The following is a 17,949-nucleotide window of genomic DNA, read 5'->3' on the forward strand; positions in this document are numbered from 1 at the left end:
AATTAATATCCCATATCTGGTGAAAGGTCTACCTAATAATCAGGGTGCCCACTCAATTTCTAGGAAATTATTTTGAATTAATTCCTGAAAACTAGACTTTACGTAACAATCATGTTAGTCAATGTTGCTCTGTCAGGGTACAGTGTCCATCAAGATAATAAGACTTGAGGCCGAGCATTATTTTATCTGATTGTTGCTTTAATTATCGGGGAGCTTTGTATGCGTACGTACTAGTGTAATGGCAAGAACCATAGTACACCATTTTATAGAGTGTGTATTTCTTATCGGTGAATTCACATTGTTGTGAAGGGAGTTAACCTTGCTGTTTTGCCAAATGAGTTTGGACTCCTGTTAAAATATGTTTTACTGTGAGTTTACCCAGAGGGAAGGGACACAGGAGAGGGAGGGGGCACAGGAGAGAAGGACTCAGGAGGAGGAGGGTACACAGGAGAGAATGACACAGCAGAGAGAGGGGACACAGGAGAGAGAAGGGACATGAGAGAGAGAGAGACACACACAGGAGAGAGGGGGTACAGGAGAGAGAGACACACAAGAGACAGGGTGTCATGCCGTGACTCTGGGAGTGACTCTGTGTTTGGGGTGTAAGTAGTGTTCGGGGACTGACTCTGTGACCTGGAGGGAGGGGAGAGTCTCTGACTCAGAGATTGACACCGTGACTGGGGGAGAGATCCATCACCAGATTTCTCTGCCTGATGCCACCTCCCTTGCCTGACCCCTCTCTCTGCCCCTCACCTCTTGCCTCTCACTTGACCTCAAGTCCCTTTCCAGGATTCGGGAGGCAACACCACAAGAGGATTCTGGAGAGGAAAGGGAGGTTGGAGATGGGACGGTAGTTTGCAAGGACGGAGGGGTCAAGAGTTGGTTTTTTTGAGGAGGGGGTGATAACAGCAGATTTAAAGGAGAGAGGGACAACATCTGAAGAGAGAGAACCGTGAACAATATAGACTAACGTGGAGACCAGGAGGGGAAGTTGGGTGATGAGCAGTTTAGTTAGAATAGGGTCGAGGGAACAGGAGGTGGGTCTCATGGACAAGATGAGCTCAGAGGGGGCATGAAGGGAGACTGGAGAGAAACTAGAGAAAGATGTGAGTTCAGGGCTAGGACGGGGGGGAGCAGTAATGGAAGTTTGTCCAGGCGGGCTAGTGGAAGGGAGGGAAGTGACAGAGGCAGCTGATGGGATTGTTTCAATCTTATTTCCCTGAGCAGAGAGGTCAATAACCAGGAAGCAGAGATTTAAAATAATTGATGGAAGGTTTAGAGGGGAGTTGAGGAGTAATTTTTTCACCCAGAGGGTGGTGAGGGTCTGGAACTCACTGTCTGAAACAGTAATAGAGGCAGAAACACTCATCACATTTAAAAAACACTGGGATATGAACTTGAAGGAATAACTTCTCCACATTTAAAATGGGGATGGAATAACTTCTCCACGTTGACTCTGTCCCATCAAACACTCACACATAAGGTGTAACACGGGTTACAGAGTCAAGCTCCGTCTAAACTGTTCCTGGTGTGTCATATTAACCCGGGTCTCTCACACACCGAGATCAGGATCAAGACTCACCTGTCTCAGTCACTCAGACGCTCCTGTACAATTAACCTTAACGTCAACGGATGCTGTGTTTGGGCACAGGACCTGGGAAAACAGGTGGAGATAGTCCTCCAGACACAGCACTTGTAGTGGTGGGAGGGTGCACTGCAGTGCTGCCAGCTTAATAATTAGGAGAGACTCCTCCAGACATGAGAGAGGCATTGAATTCGCCCTCAAAATGTCACAAGTACCTCAAGAAAGAAAAAATGGGGGCAAAAAATTAAAGGAAGGTTTAGGGCATAATTTGATTGGAGGAGATAGAGCATGGGAGAGACAGAATTTGTGATTGGAGAAGCTGGAGCACGGGAAAGACAAAATCTGTGATTGGAGGAGTTGGAGCACGGGAGAGACAGAATCTGTGATTGGAGGAGTTGGAGCATGGGAGAGAAAGAATCCGTGTTTGGAGGAGCTGGAGCATGGGAGAGAGAGAATCCGTGATTGGAGGAGCTGGATCACGGGAGATGCAGAATCTGTGATTGGAGGAGCTGGAGCACGGGAGAGACAGAATCCGTGATTGGAGGAGCTGGAGCACTGGAGAGACAGAATCTGATTGGAGGAGCTGGAGCACTGGAGAGACAGAATCTGTGATTGGAGGAGCTGGAGCACTGGAGAGACAGAATCTGATTGGAGGAGCTGGAGCATGGGAAAGACAGAATCTGATTGGAGGAGCTGGAGCATGGGAGAGACAGAATCTGCGAGTGGAGGAGCTGGAACACGGTAAAGACAGAATCTGATTGGAGGAGCTGGAACACGGGAAAAAGAGAATCTGTGATTGGAGGAGCTGGAGCACAGGAGAGAGAGAATCTGTGGAGGACAATTAAAACCAAAAAAAAAACTTTTCCATGAGTTGAAGAGAGAGAAAAAGACAGAACCAGTTCTCTTCAGAGCAGAACCTCAGATTCAGGAGTCAATGGATAGTTGGCATTTTTCCCTCCGTTTGGAATTATTTATTTTTAAAAATCCTTTTTGAGTTGTGTGTTTTTATTGAGGGGGCATGGGGCTGTTTCTGGCAGCCACTGGTGAGGATGCATTGAGGTGGGTTTTTTAAAAAAAATAATTTATAAGTAAATGGTCCCCTCTCCTAGATAGAATAATCCTGCTATTTCAAAAGAAAAGATGAGACTTGGGATCTCAGCACCGTCATCGATGGATCCAGAGCAGGGAGGGAGGACAAAATGGTGGAGGATCCAGTGCAGGTAAAGCAGCTCCAGTTGTGGCTGTAAGAGAGAGGGAACGTGAGAGGGACGGAGAGAGGGGGGGGGGGGGGGGGCGGTGAAATATGAGGGAGAGAGAGAGAGACTGTAGGAGGGAGGAAGAGGGAGATTAAGCCAGTATTTTGTATGAGATAGATTGCAGGAAGAGACACTGCCTAAAGAGAGGGAGGGGGGGTTGCAGGGAGGAGAAGGCCCCTCAGAGCCAGAGAGAGAGAGATAGAGGCAACTCTTCTGGTCTGCTGTCAAACACATCCGAGGCTACACATCCCACACTGATGTTGTCAGTTTGAAAGCCTCCGAGGATGAAGAGTGCTATTTCCACACTAGAAATCTCTGTCAAACATTTACCGGGGGAACTGAGACAGCAGCTGCAATAAGTGAGGTTTTATTCAGATGGGACAATGACAAGTTTAAATCCCCACCTGATCTGCTGCTCAAAGTTGCCTCCGTTTCACCGGTCAGTTTCCCAAGCTTCAGGAAATTCATGTTGCTCCAGAAATATTTGGATTGGCTGTGAGAGATGTCAATCAGAGAACTCACCCACTCTGCCCATTCTCTCCTCTTCCTCTTCCACAGCTGGTTCACTTCCTGTAGGGACTGAAAACCAAGTGAGGAGATGGTGAGTGAAGGAACAGAATTTATAATAATTACATCACATAATATCCACACTAATGTTCAGGCAGTCTGACTATCCTGTGGGGAATCAGGTGTGGAAATGCCCCTTATGCTGTGTGAGAAGATCCAGCTGAGAGAGCTGTTTACTGGGTGCTTTGTGCTGAACTGTTTGACTGGAGCTGTGTGTTGGATATTGAGTGTGTTTATTGGAAGCATTTCCCTTCTGATTTACAGGCTGAGTTTTGTTGATGGGTCATTACTGAATATGAGAAGGTGAGGTGTAATTATCTGGGAGGTGCAGAGACACATTTATTGAAATGTCTTTTAATGCCGACTTTAAAAATTTTGCCTGAAGGCCTCTTCCTTTCCCAAAAGCCTGGGCTTGGATTTGATTGTTTTGCCCATGGCTGTGGCTGATAGCTGAATTTGGGATGTGCAGTCTGAGCGAGTGCAGTGTATCTAATTTCCCAGGATAAACCAGAACCCTTCAATCAGCTACACTGAAGCAATATTTTCCTTAGCTTCTAGCACTTTCTGCCCAGTGTGTTTTCTTCAAATAATTTTGTAAAATTAGAGGTGAAATTTCAAAATCTCCATTGAATTAGCCTTTCTCTTGAGTGCTTTTTATATTAAACACATACTCTAAGGGTAAAATTGGTCTTCATTAGCACGACTCAAGCTCATAGCGAAATGATAGTCCGTTTTACAATCCGCCTGACTGTCTTTTCCATTGACCTCACGGTACCTGGAAAGATGGGGAAGCTGGGCGGAGGAAAGAAAGTAGCCACAATGGAAATCATGTTTCCTTTTCTTGTTTTATAGAAGGATTGCACTGTACTACACCAGAGAGTACAGAGAAGATAGACACCACAGATAGATCCTGATCATCATCCAATCCCTTTGCAGCATTGCTCAACACAGAGAAGGTTGGGCAGTGAAACCATCATCTGGAAATTGGTCAGGTTAGGGGAGCTTAGACATATCATCAGATCTGAAACTGGTCAGTGGTGTGGAGCCTTCCATCAGAACCAACCTTTCCAAAGGTTCAGCAGTGGGCAATCGGTCAAGGTGAGGCTGGGAAGAAGTGTGAGTGGCTCCAAGTGTGGTGAGAGCTTCAATCATTCGAGTCTCATGAACAACTGACTCATTCCTACAGTGAGAGGCTGTTCAAGTGTGAGGTGTGTGAGGAGGATTCCACGGGCTCATATCATCTCCTAACAGACAAGGTACAAACAGTGTACAACTGTTTACACAAGAGCAGCCACATGGATGGGAAACGATTCAAGTGTGAGGTTTGTGATAAAGGATTTGTGACATCTTCAAGTCTCCTGATACACCAGAGGATTCACACGGGGGTTAAACCCTTCAGGTGTGAGGTTTGTGAAATGACTTTCACCCAGTGCTCCCAACTCCTGAGTCACCAGAGGATTCACACAGGGGAGAAACCATTCATGTGTGAGGTGTGTGACAAATCATTCTCATGTTCATCGGCCCTCCGCGTACACCAACGCATTCACACTGGAGAGAAACCGTTTGTGTGCAAGGTGTGTGACAAATCATTCTCCGACTCATCGACCCTCCGTAAACATCAACGCATACACACTGGGGAGAAGCCTTTTGGGTGCGAGGAGTGCGACAAATCATTCTCGCAGTTAACGACTCTCCGCACACATCGACGCATTCACACAGGAGAAAAACCATTCCGGTGCGAGGTGTGTAACAAATCATTCTCGCAGTCATCAAACCTCCGTGTGCACCAACGCATTCACACAGGGGAGAAACCATTTCCGTGCAGGTTATGCAACAAATCATTCTCCAATTCGTCGCAATTCCTGATGCACCAACACATACACACTGGGGAGAAACCATTCCCGTGTGAGGTGTGCAACAAATCATTCCTGAACTCATCGTCCCTTCGTGAACACCAGCGCATTCACACAGCTGAAAACCTGTTTATGTGCAAGGTGTGCGACAAATCATTCACCAAATCATTGAACCTCCACACACACCAATGCATTCACACAGGGGAGAAAAAGAGGCAAGGTCTGTGACAAATCATTCTCACAATAAACAAATCTCTGTATGCATTCAAACAGTTACTGAGACACAGTGGAGAACCAATCATGTGTGAGGTGTGACAAAGCCATGATCGACAAACCTCTGCATACACCAGTGTATTCACATAAGGGAGTAACCCTTCAACTGTGAGGTTTGAGATAAAGCTTTGACCTTCCTAGGACACCAGAAGATTCACACAGGAGACAATATTCAGGCGGAATGTCTGTGGCAAGGTTTTCACCCACTCCTCCAATCTTATGAAGCACTAGCAGATCCACACTGGTGAGAGGTGTGTGACAAGGTTTTTACACAGTCATTGGATCTCCTGGTCCATCAGTGCATTCACACAGCGGAGAAACCCTGTGAGTTCTGAAATAAAGCCTTCACACAGTTATTGAACCTCCTGGAACATCAGTGAACCCACACAGGAGACAAACCCTTCCAGTGTGACGTGTGCCAGGAATGTTTCACCTACTCCTCCTCTTTCACCATACACTGACGTCTCCACACGGACTTGGAGCAGGGTCAACTGCTTCCGTTACAGAGGAGCTGTCATTCCAAAGTAATATCTGTCTCAGCAGGTATCTGTCTCGAACCTCTCCCACCATTAGTCCACAAGTTTCAAGAAGACCAATTTAACCATTGACCAGATCACAAAACATCACCAAAAGAAGACATCAATATGCATAGAAGCTTCTGCTTACGCACAGATGTCACTGTGTCTCTGGGAGGATTTTCTCAGCCACAGGAAGTAGGTGATTCAGAAGAATGTGTGTCAGGAACCTCCCTGTCATGGACAAGAGGGAAATACTTCAATAGTTTCCACAGCTTGATTTATTTCCTTTCTTAAAGATAGTTACAATTGTTACATTCCTGAAGTCGGAGGGAGTTTTTTTACTCCCAAATCCGTAAGATGAGTTCATGGAATCTTGTTGTGAGCAGAAGTCCACCGGCTTTGAAGGCCTCAGCTGGAATACCATCGGGGTCACAGGCTTTGTTGTTTTTCATCTGATTGTTGTAGTTCTACCATTAATGATAATTCTACCACAGGCACTGGGAGAGAGACTGGAGGGTATCAGCTGTCACTGTGGATTCATGGTTGAGGAGTTGTTCACAATGTTCTTTTCAGTGTTAACAGATGGCATTGTCATCCTTAAGAAGAGAAACACCATCCTGTGAACGAAGGGGATTTTGTCTATTTACCTTGGTCTAAAGATGGCCCTGAAGTTAAAAAAGATGCTCGAACCCCATGGTCTGGGCACAGGAGTTTAGTATAGCTGATTTTATTTTGATCCCACTGTTTAGGAATTGAGTTGAAAGTGTGAAGATTTTCCAGATTGGTCATGAGCTGCACCTGGAATTCCTCTCTTCGGTCGGGTTGTTTTAGGGCTGAGACATTGATCTTCTTCCTCTTGGACTTTTGGGCCTTGTGATGTCTTGGTGCTGGGTGGGGGTTCATCACCGATCAAACAAGTCAATGATCTGTCCAGTAGGCATCAGTCCCCCACAAGGATTGAGTGATACAGACATCACTTAGAACTTTGACTTGGCTTTAGACCTTCCAGAGGAACCTCCGACATGGTCTTTGTTCCCGGAGAAATCCAAGAAAAATGTCGAGAACAACACCAGAAACTCTTCATTACAACATCGACGTGACCAAAATATTTGACTCAGTAAAGCGTGAGGCTCTGTGGATTGTGCGCCAATGATCTGGATGTTCAAGAAACTTCATCACAATCCTGCAATTGCTTCATGATGATATGACTGCAACTGTCTTGAGTGAGAGATCTGAAACAGAAGCCTTCAAAATCCAGACGAGTGTCAAGCAAGGCTGTGAGATAGCCCCCATTCTATTTACAATCTACCTGACAGTGACTATTCACCTCATCAAAGATCAACTGCCTTCTGGTGTCAGTATTAAATACCATCTAAATGGGAAACTCATTTACCTCAGTCATCTCCCTGCTAAAACTAAACTGACCACCATAGATACACATGATCTACATTTTGCAGATGACTGCAGTGTCATTTTTCACTCTGCAACAGATTTACAAACCTCTCTCTATCTCTTCAATTCTGCATGTGTTTGTATGGTGGAAATGAACTCCATCCTGTGCTACTAAAGTTGTGTCATTTCTGACTATCGGAATTGGGAGCTAGACTAAAGCACAGGAATTTTAAAGAAACGTCTGTCTGTAGTATTCTGAGAGTTTCTCCTAATGTGAGTGTGTGTGTTAGTAAAGTGAGCCAGCCCTCAGGAGTGAGTATGGGGTAGAATCAAACACTGCTTTAGTTGGTGATGTGAATTATAGACAGGTCCTCTTCAAGTGACGGCTGTTTGACTAATACCGTGGGTAATGTTTGTACTCTTCTGTCTGGGAGAACTACGGTCCTGAGTATGGTGAGGGAATGGGGTGAGTCTCTACAGGCCTGAGTTCCCTCAGCCCATCATACCTCGATGTAATAACGGTGTGATATGTTCACCTTACTCTCTTCCAAGATTCAGTTCATGTTCTGGGAAAGATCTTGAGACATTTTCAAATGCTTTGTTATTTTGGTTGATTCAAAGTTTGGTGTAAGCCGAATGTTGTGTTGTTTGCTGTTTTATCAATCTTCTGTATAGATTTATAACTCATAATAAATTAACTTTTTAGCTCAAATCAAACTACCTAATTTCTCACTTAATCTATCAATGTCCCTTTGCAACTTTCCACTCCCATTGACCATACTCACTGTGTCACCTAACTTAGTGTCATCAGTAAACTACCCCAATATTATTCCTCCATCCAAGTCATTAATCAATATAATGAAAAGCTGAGTCTCTAGTACAGATCCCTGGGGAACACCACTGGGCACATCCTGACAATCAGATAACATTCCCTTTATCCCTATTCTGTCTCCTATCTCCCAAACAAATTATCAACCCACGTCACAAGATTCTCTTGAATTCCATGCATGTTCATCTTGGTGAATAATCTCCTGTGCAGAACATGATCAAATACATTCTGGAAGTCCAGATAGACAAACCTCCATAGACCCTGTCCAGCATGTTAATTACCTCCTCAAATTGTTTTATTAAATTGATCATTTTGGTTACAATGACTTGCTGTACAAGAATTCAATAACAGCTTTAACAACCCAGAGAATATGATGAACATAAGAAATAGGAGCTGGAGTAGACCATTCGGCCCCTATTGCCTGTTGCACCATTCAATACGACCAGGACTAATCTTCTACCTCAATCCCACCTTCCCACACTATCCCTACATCCTTTATTCCCTCAGCATCCAGAAATCCATCAATCTCGGTTTTGAATATATGCAATGACTGAACATCCACAGCTACCTGGGGGAAAAAATTCCAAAGATTCACATCCCTTTCAGTGAAGACATTTCTCATCTCAGCCCTCATTGACTGACCTCGCATTCTGAAGCTTGAATGACAGGTCGAAACAAATCTTCTACAGCAACAAACTCCCAAGCGTCAGCTAGTGAGTGATATTTCCATTGTCACAGTCAGTACAGTTCCTTTTCCTTCACTCAAACTGGTTGTGCAGTCTCCTGCCTCAAACTGAGCCTGTTTATAAACCATTGTGATATCTGATCTCACTGGGATGTACAGTGTGAGGGTCAGGCTTGTCCTGTGATCACACGGTTTGACCCGTCCAGTTAAAGGATCTTCACTTTGCTTGAACAAAACTTGTCAAATCCTCGGGCTTCATTTCAGTGACAGTGACTTATTGTGTTTGAATACAATAACAGTAACATTTGCGCCACACAAGTGCCAGGCAATGACCATCTCCAACAAGTGAGAATCTAACCATCACCCCTTGACATTCAATGGCATTACCATCGCTGAATTCCCTCACTGTCAGCACCCTGGGGGTTACCATTGAACAGAAACTGAACTGGACCAGCCATATAAATAACGTGGCTACAAGAGCAGGTCAGAGGCTCGGAATCCTGTGGCTTGTAATTCACCTGACTCCCCAAAATCTGTCCACCACCGACAAGGCACAAGTCAGGAGTGTGTTGGAATACTCTCAGCTTGACTGGATGAGTGCAGCTCCAACGACACTTAAGCTTGTCACCATCCAGAACAAAGCAGCCTGCTTGACTGGCACCCCATCCACAAATATTCATTCCCTCCACCACCGATACACAGTGGCAGCAGTGTGTACCATCTACAAGATGCACTGCAGAAACTCACTGTGGCTCCTTCGACAGCACCTTCCAAACCCGCGACTGCTACGATCTAGAAGGACTATGGCAGCAGATAGATGGGAACACCATCGCCTGGAAGTTCCCCTCCAAGTTACTCACCATCCTGACTCGGAATATATCGCTGTTCCTTCACTGTCACTGGATCAAAATCCTGGAACTCCCTCCCCAACAGTACTGTGGGTGTACCTACATCACAGGGAGTGCAGCGTTTCAAGAAGGCAGCTCATCACCACCTTCTCAAGGGCAATTAGAACTGGGCAATAAATGCTGGCCCAGCCAGCGACACCCACATTCCTTGAATGAATTAAAAAAAGTTACAACCCAGAGAACAGGATGAATGGGTGAAGGAATAGTTTGTCTCCTAACAATGATGTTACGTTGTTATATACATTTACAGCAACAGGAGGAGGCCATTCAGCCCCTCGATGCCTGTCTCAATTTAATTCCACGATGACTGTTCCGTATCTCAAATCCATTTCCCTGCCTTTTGATCCTGATCCTCGATAAACTTCAGAATATTGGAAACAGGAGGAGGCCATTCAGCCCCTCAAGTCTGTTCAACCATTTAGTTTGATTTTGACTTATTTGTATAATAACCCCATCCACCCCACTTGGTTCTATATTCCTTAACACCCTTCCTAACACTGTTGGAAATATAGATAGTTTAAGTAAATCATATTTGTATTTGTGGGTGTTAGGAATGAGTTTTAGCTTTAATGTTTAAGTTTGATTTGTATTTTTGTATCTGTGTGTTAAGAAAGGTCAAATTGAGTTTTAATTTCACGTTAAAAGGTGTTTGCATTTCTAATGAGAGTTTTATGATTTGGGAAGTTAAGCAAACACAAGTAGAAAAAAACTGCTGTTGCCTAGCTACAGGAGTCCAGGTGCCTGCCACACACACAAAAACCAAAGAAACAGCAGTGTTGAGTTCAATTGGTTTGAAGACAGCTGTCAAGCAATAGCAACCTAGAAGGGACAGATAGAAAGTCCCTAGCTAAAGAAAAACCCCAAGAAACCAAGGGAGTGGAACAGGAGAAAGTCCGAAGCAGACCTTCTACTCGAAGGAAGGAAGGGGTTAAATCCCAAGGCTGTGTACAGAATTCTCTCCCCCAGTAAACTGGCAGCCTGAAAGTTTGAATTGATTTAAAGTGGTAACTAGTTAGAGCTGTGGGTGTCAGTGTTGTCTTTGTGTCTTGGTTCCTGTTTTTGTTTTATTTTATGAATGCAAATTCCTGAAGCCAAGCGATATAGGAGGAGGAGGAGGTGTTGTTTATTGGCACCTTATCTCTCTAGATAAGCTAGAGGGATGTTGAAGAGCTGTTTCAGGTACTGGCTACACCTGGGGGTGGATCACAGTATTTCCCAGAGAGAGAGAATGGTCACAATCATCCAGTGTACTGCACACTGAACAATATCACTCAAACAAGGTCTAGACTGGGACAGTCCAGGAGAGGAACCGGGAGAGGTGAATCGACTGGGACATCCCGGGAGAGGTGAATAACAGACTGGCACTCACTGTGAAACAGTCTCTAACTGAGGTGTCAGCCCCTTCAGCAAAGGAGGAGAGGGAGTTGGAGGAAATCATGTTTCCTTTTCCTGTTTTACAGAAGGATTGCACCGTATTACACCAGAGAATACAGAGAGGATAGACACAGCGTATAGGTTCAGACCATCACCGAAAGAACAACTGCACAACTGTGGGAAGACATCCAGTCCCTTCACAGTATTGCTCAACACAGACAGGGTTGGGCAGTGAAACCATCATCTGGAAATCTGTCGTGTCATGGGAGCTTTGACAAATCATCAGATCTGAAACTGGTCAGTAGGTAGTGAATGTCTGGGATTCTCTTTCCATCAGTCAGAACCAACCTTTCCGAAGGTTTGGCTGCGGGCGAACGGTCAGGGTGAGACTGGGAAGAAGTGTGATTGGGCTGCAAGTGTGGCAAGAGCTTCAATCATTCATCAAGCCCCATGAACCACTGAGCAGGTGAGAGGCTGTTCAAGTGTGAGGAGGGCTCCACAGGCTCATAAGATTTCCAAATATTCAAGGTGCATTTGTTGTGCAACTGTAATCACAAGGCCAGCTTCAAGGAAGAGAAACCATTCAATTGTGAGGTGTGCATCAAATCATTCTTGTGCTCATCTCACTTCCTCACACACCAACGTATTCACACAGGGGAGAAACCATTTACCTGTGATGTATGCAACAAATCATTCTCATAGTCAGTGACCCTCTGTGTCATTCTCACGCTCATCTCATTTTTGTGTACACCAAATTATTTACAATGGGGAGAAACCATTCACGTGCGAAGTGTGTAAAAGAGCTTTGCACTATTACCAGGCTTGATAAGTCACTGGCACCTTCACACAGGGGAGAAGAAAACATTCACATGTGAGGTGTGTAATAACGACTTTGAACAACTCTAAGAATATAAGAAATAGGAGCAGGAATAGGCCATTCGGCCTCTCAAGCCGGCCCCACCATTCAATAAAATCATGGCTGATCTGCCTCAGGCCTCAACTCCTTTTTCATGCCAGCTCTTCATAGCCCTCAATTCCCCAATATTTCAAAAATCTATCTACCTCCTCTTTAAATACTTTCACTGATCTTGCCTCCACAGCTCTCTGAGGTAGAGAATTCCAGTCATTCACTAGCCTCTGAGAGAAGAAATGCCTTTGCATCTCAGTTTTAAATGATTGTCCCCTTATTCTCTAACTATGTCCCCTAGTTCAAGATTTCCCCACTAGCGGAAACATCTTCTCAACATCTACCCTGTCAAGCCCCATCAAAATCACGTACTTTTCAATAAGATTATCCTTCATTCTTCTAAATTCCAATGAATAAATGCCTAACCTGTTTTGCCATTCTTGATAAGTCAATCTCTTCATCCCAGAAATCAACCTAATGAATCTCTTTTGAACTGCCTCCAATGCCAGTATATCCTTTCTTAAATATGGGGACCAAAACTGTACACAGTACTCCAGGTGCGGCCTCACCAACACACTGTATAGTTGTAACAAGACTTCCCTATTTTTAAACTCCAACCCCCTAGCAATACAGGCCAAAATTCTATTTACCTCCTTAATTACTTGCTGCACCTGCATGCTAACTTTTTGTGTTTCAAGGACAAGAACACCCAGATCCTTATTTGCTGCACTTTTTTGGAGTCTCTCTCCATTTAAACAATAATCTGCCTTTTGATTCTTTCTACTAAAGTGCATGACCTCACACTTTCCTACATTAAACTCCATCTGCCAAGTTTTATCCCACTCACTCAACCTATCTATATCCCCTTGCAGATTCCTTATGCCCTCATCACAACATGCCCTCCCACCTATATTTGTATCATCAGCAAATTTGGATACTTTACTTTGCCCCCTCCTCCAAATCACTAATATGGATCATAAGTAATTGAGGCCCTAGGACTGATCCTTGTGGGACTCCACTAGTTACGTCTTTCCAACCTGAAAAAGACCCATTAATCCCGACTCTGTCTTCTGTGTGTTAACCAATCCTCAATCCATGCTAATACATTACCCCTAATACTGTGTGCTCTTATCTTGTGCAATAACCTTTTATGTGGCACCTTATTGAATGCATTCTGGAGCTCCAAATACACATCTACTGGTTCTCCTTTATCAACTCTGCTTGTTATATCCTCAAAGAACGCTAGCACGTTTGTCAACCATGATTTCCCTTTCATAAAACCAAGTTGATTCTGTTTGATTGTGTTACTCTTTTCTAAATGTCCTGCTATTTCTTCTTTAATAATGGACTCTAGCATTTTCCCAACGACAGATGTTAGGCTGACTGGCGTTTAGCTTCCTGCTTATTATGTTCCTCCCTTCTTGAGCAAAGGCATCACATTAGCAGTTTTCCAATCCACTGGGACCCTCCCAGAATCCAGTGAGTTCTGAAATATTTCAACCAATGCCTCCATTAGCTCTGCAGCCACTTCCTTTAAAACCCTTGGATGCAGGCCATCAGGTCCTGGGGACTCGTCTGCCTTTAGTCTCATTAGTTTGTCAAATACGTTGTCCCTCGTGATTGAGACTGTTACAAGATCTTTCCTCCCATTAGCTCCTTGCTTATCTGATATCTTTGGGATGTTTGTAGGGTCCTCCACCATGAAGACCGATGCAAAACATTGATTTAAGTTATCTGCCATTTCCCTGTTCTCCATTACCTATTCCCCGGTCGCATCCTCCAAGGGTCCCACACTTACTTTAGCCACTCCCCTTTTTATATGTAGAAGCTCTTGCTGTCTGTTTTTATATTTCTTGCCAATTTACTTTCATAATCAATTTTCTCCCGTTTTTATTAGCTTTATAGTCGTCCGCTACTGGCTTCTAAAAATCTCTGGCTACCATTAGTTTTTGCCACGTTGTATGCCATAGTTTTGATTGGATACTCTCCTTGACTGCCTTGGTTAACCACGGGTGGTTCATCTTTCCCATCATGTTCTTTTTGACTGGAATAAATTTTTGCTGAGCGTTATGAAATATCTGCATAAATGTCTGCCATTGCTCATCTATTGACCTTCCCCTTAGTCTATTTTCCCCAGCCCACTTTAGACAACTCTTTCTTCATACCTCCGTAATTGCTCTTATTTAAGTTGAGGACACTGGTTTGAGACCTGATGGGGCATGTTAGATTATCATCGCATTCACACAGCAGGGAAGCCAAGTAAGGTGTGTGACTGAGTGTCATGAAGAGATATTGTCTATAATGTTATAGGTAATTATTTTTAAATTGGAATTGTGATAGGGTCTGTGTCTATATGTGTCTTAATTGGATTAAAGCCAGCTAGTCTGGGTGCTTTGATGTACAGTAGTTTGAGGTGTTAATTAGATAAAGGTAAGGAGTTAAAGTGCAATTTGCATTTGTTGAATAAACCATTCAAAAGAATAGGTAAAATCTTGCACCTAGCTGGGAGATGCCAAGCAACGTGTTTATTTTACTAATAAAATTGGTGGTATGAAAGGATTATTGTTAGAAGTAAAATTTCAAAACCTAGTAATACAATCAAAAATTTACAATCAAAGGGGAAGCTAGATATAAACAGAAAGGAGTTTTGTGTGTGCTTATAAGATCTAATCACCTGTAAGCCTAAATTTAAAGGAACCTAATTTTGAATTCATACGGTCAAATGTGCTTTGGCTGGTGTCTGTTTAAAGTCTGTGAGTTATTGTTGCCTTGGTGAAGACTTACCTGGGAGTGACTAATTTGGGGGTTTGTTTAGAAATTATTATGGTAGTAATTTGGAGACATGTGTATGTGTTTAATTTTTTTGTTAAATTAATATGTGTTTAATTTAGTTCTTTATAAAAAAAACCTCTTGAGGCTTGGTGATTTTATTCCTGAATTCAGAGCTGCATCACAAATATGCCAATTGAAAATATAGATTATGACAGTTATTCAAGTTTTCCTCTGGGATTTAAACAGCTCAGCCTTTACCAACTGCTGTGTCATAACACTGAGCCTTACACAGTCAGCAAGGATGAGGATTTCAACAACAGATGGACTAATGTGGGGGTGGGGGTGTTGGAAATGGGCGGTGTTACAGAGGGAGAAGGAGGCGATCTTTGTGATGGAGAGGGTTTGGGATCAGAAGCTCAGCTTGAGGTTGAAGAGGATGACACTGATCAATTCTTGTTGGAGGCGAGAGTGGAGAGGGCAATCAAGAGGAATTTAAGGAATGTAGGAACTGGAGTAATCCCTTGAGCCTGTTACACCATTAAATCAGATCATGGCTGATCCGTATCTTAACTCTATCTATCTGCCTTGGCTCTGTAACCCTTAATCCCTTTGCCTAACAATAAACCTATCAATCTCAGTTTTGACATTTTCAATTGACCCCCCAGCCTCAACAGATTTTTGTGGGGAGAGAATTCCAGATTTCCAATCCCCTTTTTGTGAAGAAGTGTTTGCTGACATCGCCCCTGAACAGCCTGGCTCGAATTTTAATGCTATTGTTATGGCAGAGCCGATGGTAAATGCTGCGTTGTTCAAATCCCAAAGGGAAACTTGAAACAACTGCCACAACTTGTTTTGCAATTTATATAAATTTTAAGATGTGTACCATGAATTCAATAGTAATAAGACCACCAAGTCTTATAGGCTTTTACAAAACCAGATTAAACATTTATCAATAAGAGAACGATTTTAAGCAGAGCACAAGCATAGATCTACAAATTATTACTGCAATAACTTCTAAATCCCCTCCTTAATCTGACTCCCAGTTACACTTTCATTAAGGCAACAGTAAGACACACAGATTTTAAAAGACCCAGACCAAGAAATAAGTCAAATTCAAAGTGAGTTTTCTTAACTTCAGTTCTTTGAAAACAGCAGCTTGAGGCATAGATGCTGAAGGATTTTCACATGTTAGACCTTAAAAATGCCTACCCTTACATACAGCTTTCGCTCCTTTATACATTTTTTCCCCTTTGAATGCAAATTCCCATCGTTTCACTATGTCCTTGGACTTAATCTTTGTGATAATAAAATATCCCATAGCACTAAGTTTTATCAGTAATCTTTGGGAAAAATAAACACACTGTTACTAAACTTCACCTGGCTAGGTGACACATTTCACCCCTCCTTTGAAAGTAATCTAGTCTGGTTTATTTAAAAATATAAATGCCCTTTTACACTTTACATTCTAAACTTCTCCCATGTTTACTATGTTGATGTTTACATCAAAGCCTTCAGACCAACTGCTTTTAATCCAATTAAGTCTCACACACATACATAAATAGCACTATTTTACAATAAATTCCAATAACATTGAGAATTATATCTTCCTGACACTATGTCCCCTTGTTTTAGACTCTCCCACCAGAGGAATAGTTTCTCTCTAACTACTCTATCAACTTGTTTAATCATCTTAAACACTTCAGTAAATTACCCGTTCATTTTCTGTATTCAGGTGACCGCAAGCTCAATCTGTGCAACCTATCCTCAGAAGTTAACCCCTTAAGCTCCAGGAACATTCTGGTAAATCTATGCTGCACTCCCACCAAGGCCAATATATCCTTCCTGAGGTGCGGTGCCCAGAACTGAACACAGTTCTCCAGAGAGGGTCTAAAAAGAGCTCTGTACAGCTGGAACATAACTTCCACAAGGACACAGTTGGTTTTGGGGAGGAGAAGTTGTGGGTTATCTTTTCAGGATTATCCTGGAGTAATGAGCAGTTTTGGCAGAGGAAAGCAGGACCACTAGTGCTTGATGTGGTCCAGTCAGATCTGGCGATGGATGGCTAAACCAGTTGTGTGCCAGATATGCTCAAATCTTCATGCTTGGATTTGAGCAGCAGGGAGATCAACCAAGAAGAAAGTAAGTAAAATGGTTTGTTTGGGAAAAAGGTTGTAAAAGGTGGGATATGAGGGAGTGGTTAAACCAGATTGATGACAACAGAAACATTGTGGTGAATGAAGGGTTGAAGGGCAGAGAGTTAGGGATTAGTTTTGAGTTTGTGTGCTAGTAAAGTGGGTATGGGGTAGAATCGGACCCTGTGTTAGTTACTGAATTATAGGCAGATCCTCTTTCGGTGACGGATATTTGACTAATACCATGGGTAATGTTTATACTCTCCTGTCTGGGAGGACTACTTTCCTGAGTATGGTGAGGGAGTGGGGGTGAGTCTCTACAGACCTGAGTTCCCTCAGCCCATCATACCTCGATGTAATAACAGTGTGATATGTTCACCTTACACTCTTCCAAGATTCAGTTGTGTTCTGGGAAAGATCTCGATTCATTTTCAAATGCTTCCATTTTACTTACTTCAAAGTTTATGCAAGCTGAATATTTTGTTTGTCTGCTGTTTTATCAATCTTCTGTATACATTTATAACTCATAATAAATTCATTCTTTTAGCCTAACCCAAACTACCAGGTTTGTCAGCATGGTGTGTTGCTATTCACTGAAGCATTCAGGAGCCTATAGTAAGAGCACTGAACACAATATATTGGTCACTGTCACTCTGGGCTCTATCAATGTGTTTATAATTTCCAGTTCACAGGAAGCATTATATTTCCCTAAGAAAGAAGGGCTTGAATTTCAATATCAACCCTAACTTTTCTGTAGAAAAGAATGACTTGCATTTATATATCAAATTTCATGAACTCAGGGCATCCAAAAGCACTTTACAGCCAATGAAGTACTTGTGAATTGTGGCCATTGTTGTAATGTAAGAAACGTGTTAGCCAAATTATGCACAGCAAGCTC

At 43.1% G+C, this 17,949-nt stretch overlaps 1 protein-coding gene across 7 annotated transcripts in view; it reads left to right on the forward strand.

Annotated features, from left to right (window-relative positions):
• Positions 1-3,392: 3,392 nt before the first annotated feature.
• Positions 3,393-17,949, forward strand: part of LOC121291526 (zinc finger protein 271-like) — a 39,372-nt gene continuing 24,815 nt past the window's right edge. For 4 of the 7 annotated variants that reach the window (XR_005946019.1, XM_041212849.1, XM_041212850.1 and 1 more), the window contains exons 1-3: positions 3,393-3,442; positions 4,261-4,506; positions 11,327-11,537. The gene's annotated coding sequence lies outside the window, so the exon portion shown is untranslated. Of the gene's footprint in view, positions 3,443-4,260; positions 4,507-11,326; positions 11,707-17,949 lie in introns of all 7 variants that reach the window. The other 3 variants (XM_041212848.1, XM_041212852.1, XM_041212853.1) reach the window with 3 other exon arrangements.

This window comes from Carcharodon carcharias, chromosome 19 (genome assembly GCF_017639515.1).
Source record: "Carcharodon carcharias isolate sCarCar2 chromosome 19, sCarCar2.pri, whole genome shotgun sequence".
NCBI lineage: Eukaryota > Metazoa > Chordata > Chondrichthyes > Lamniformes > Lamnidae > Carcharodon > Carcharodon carcharias.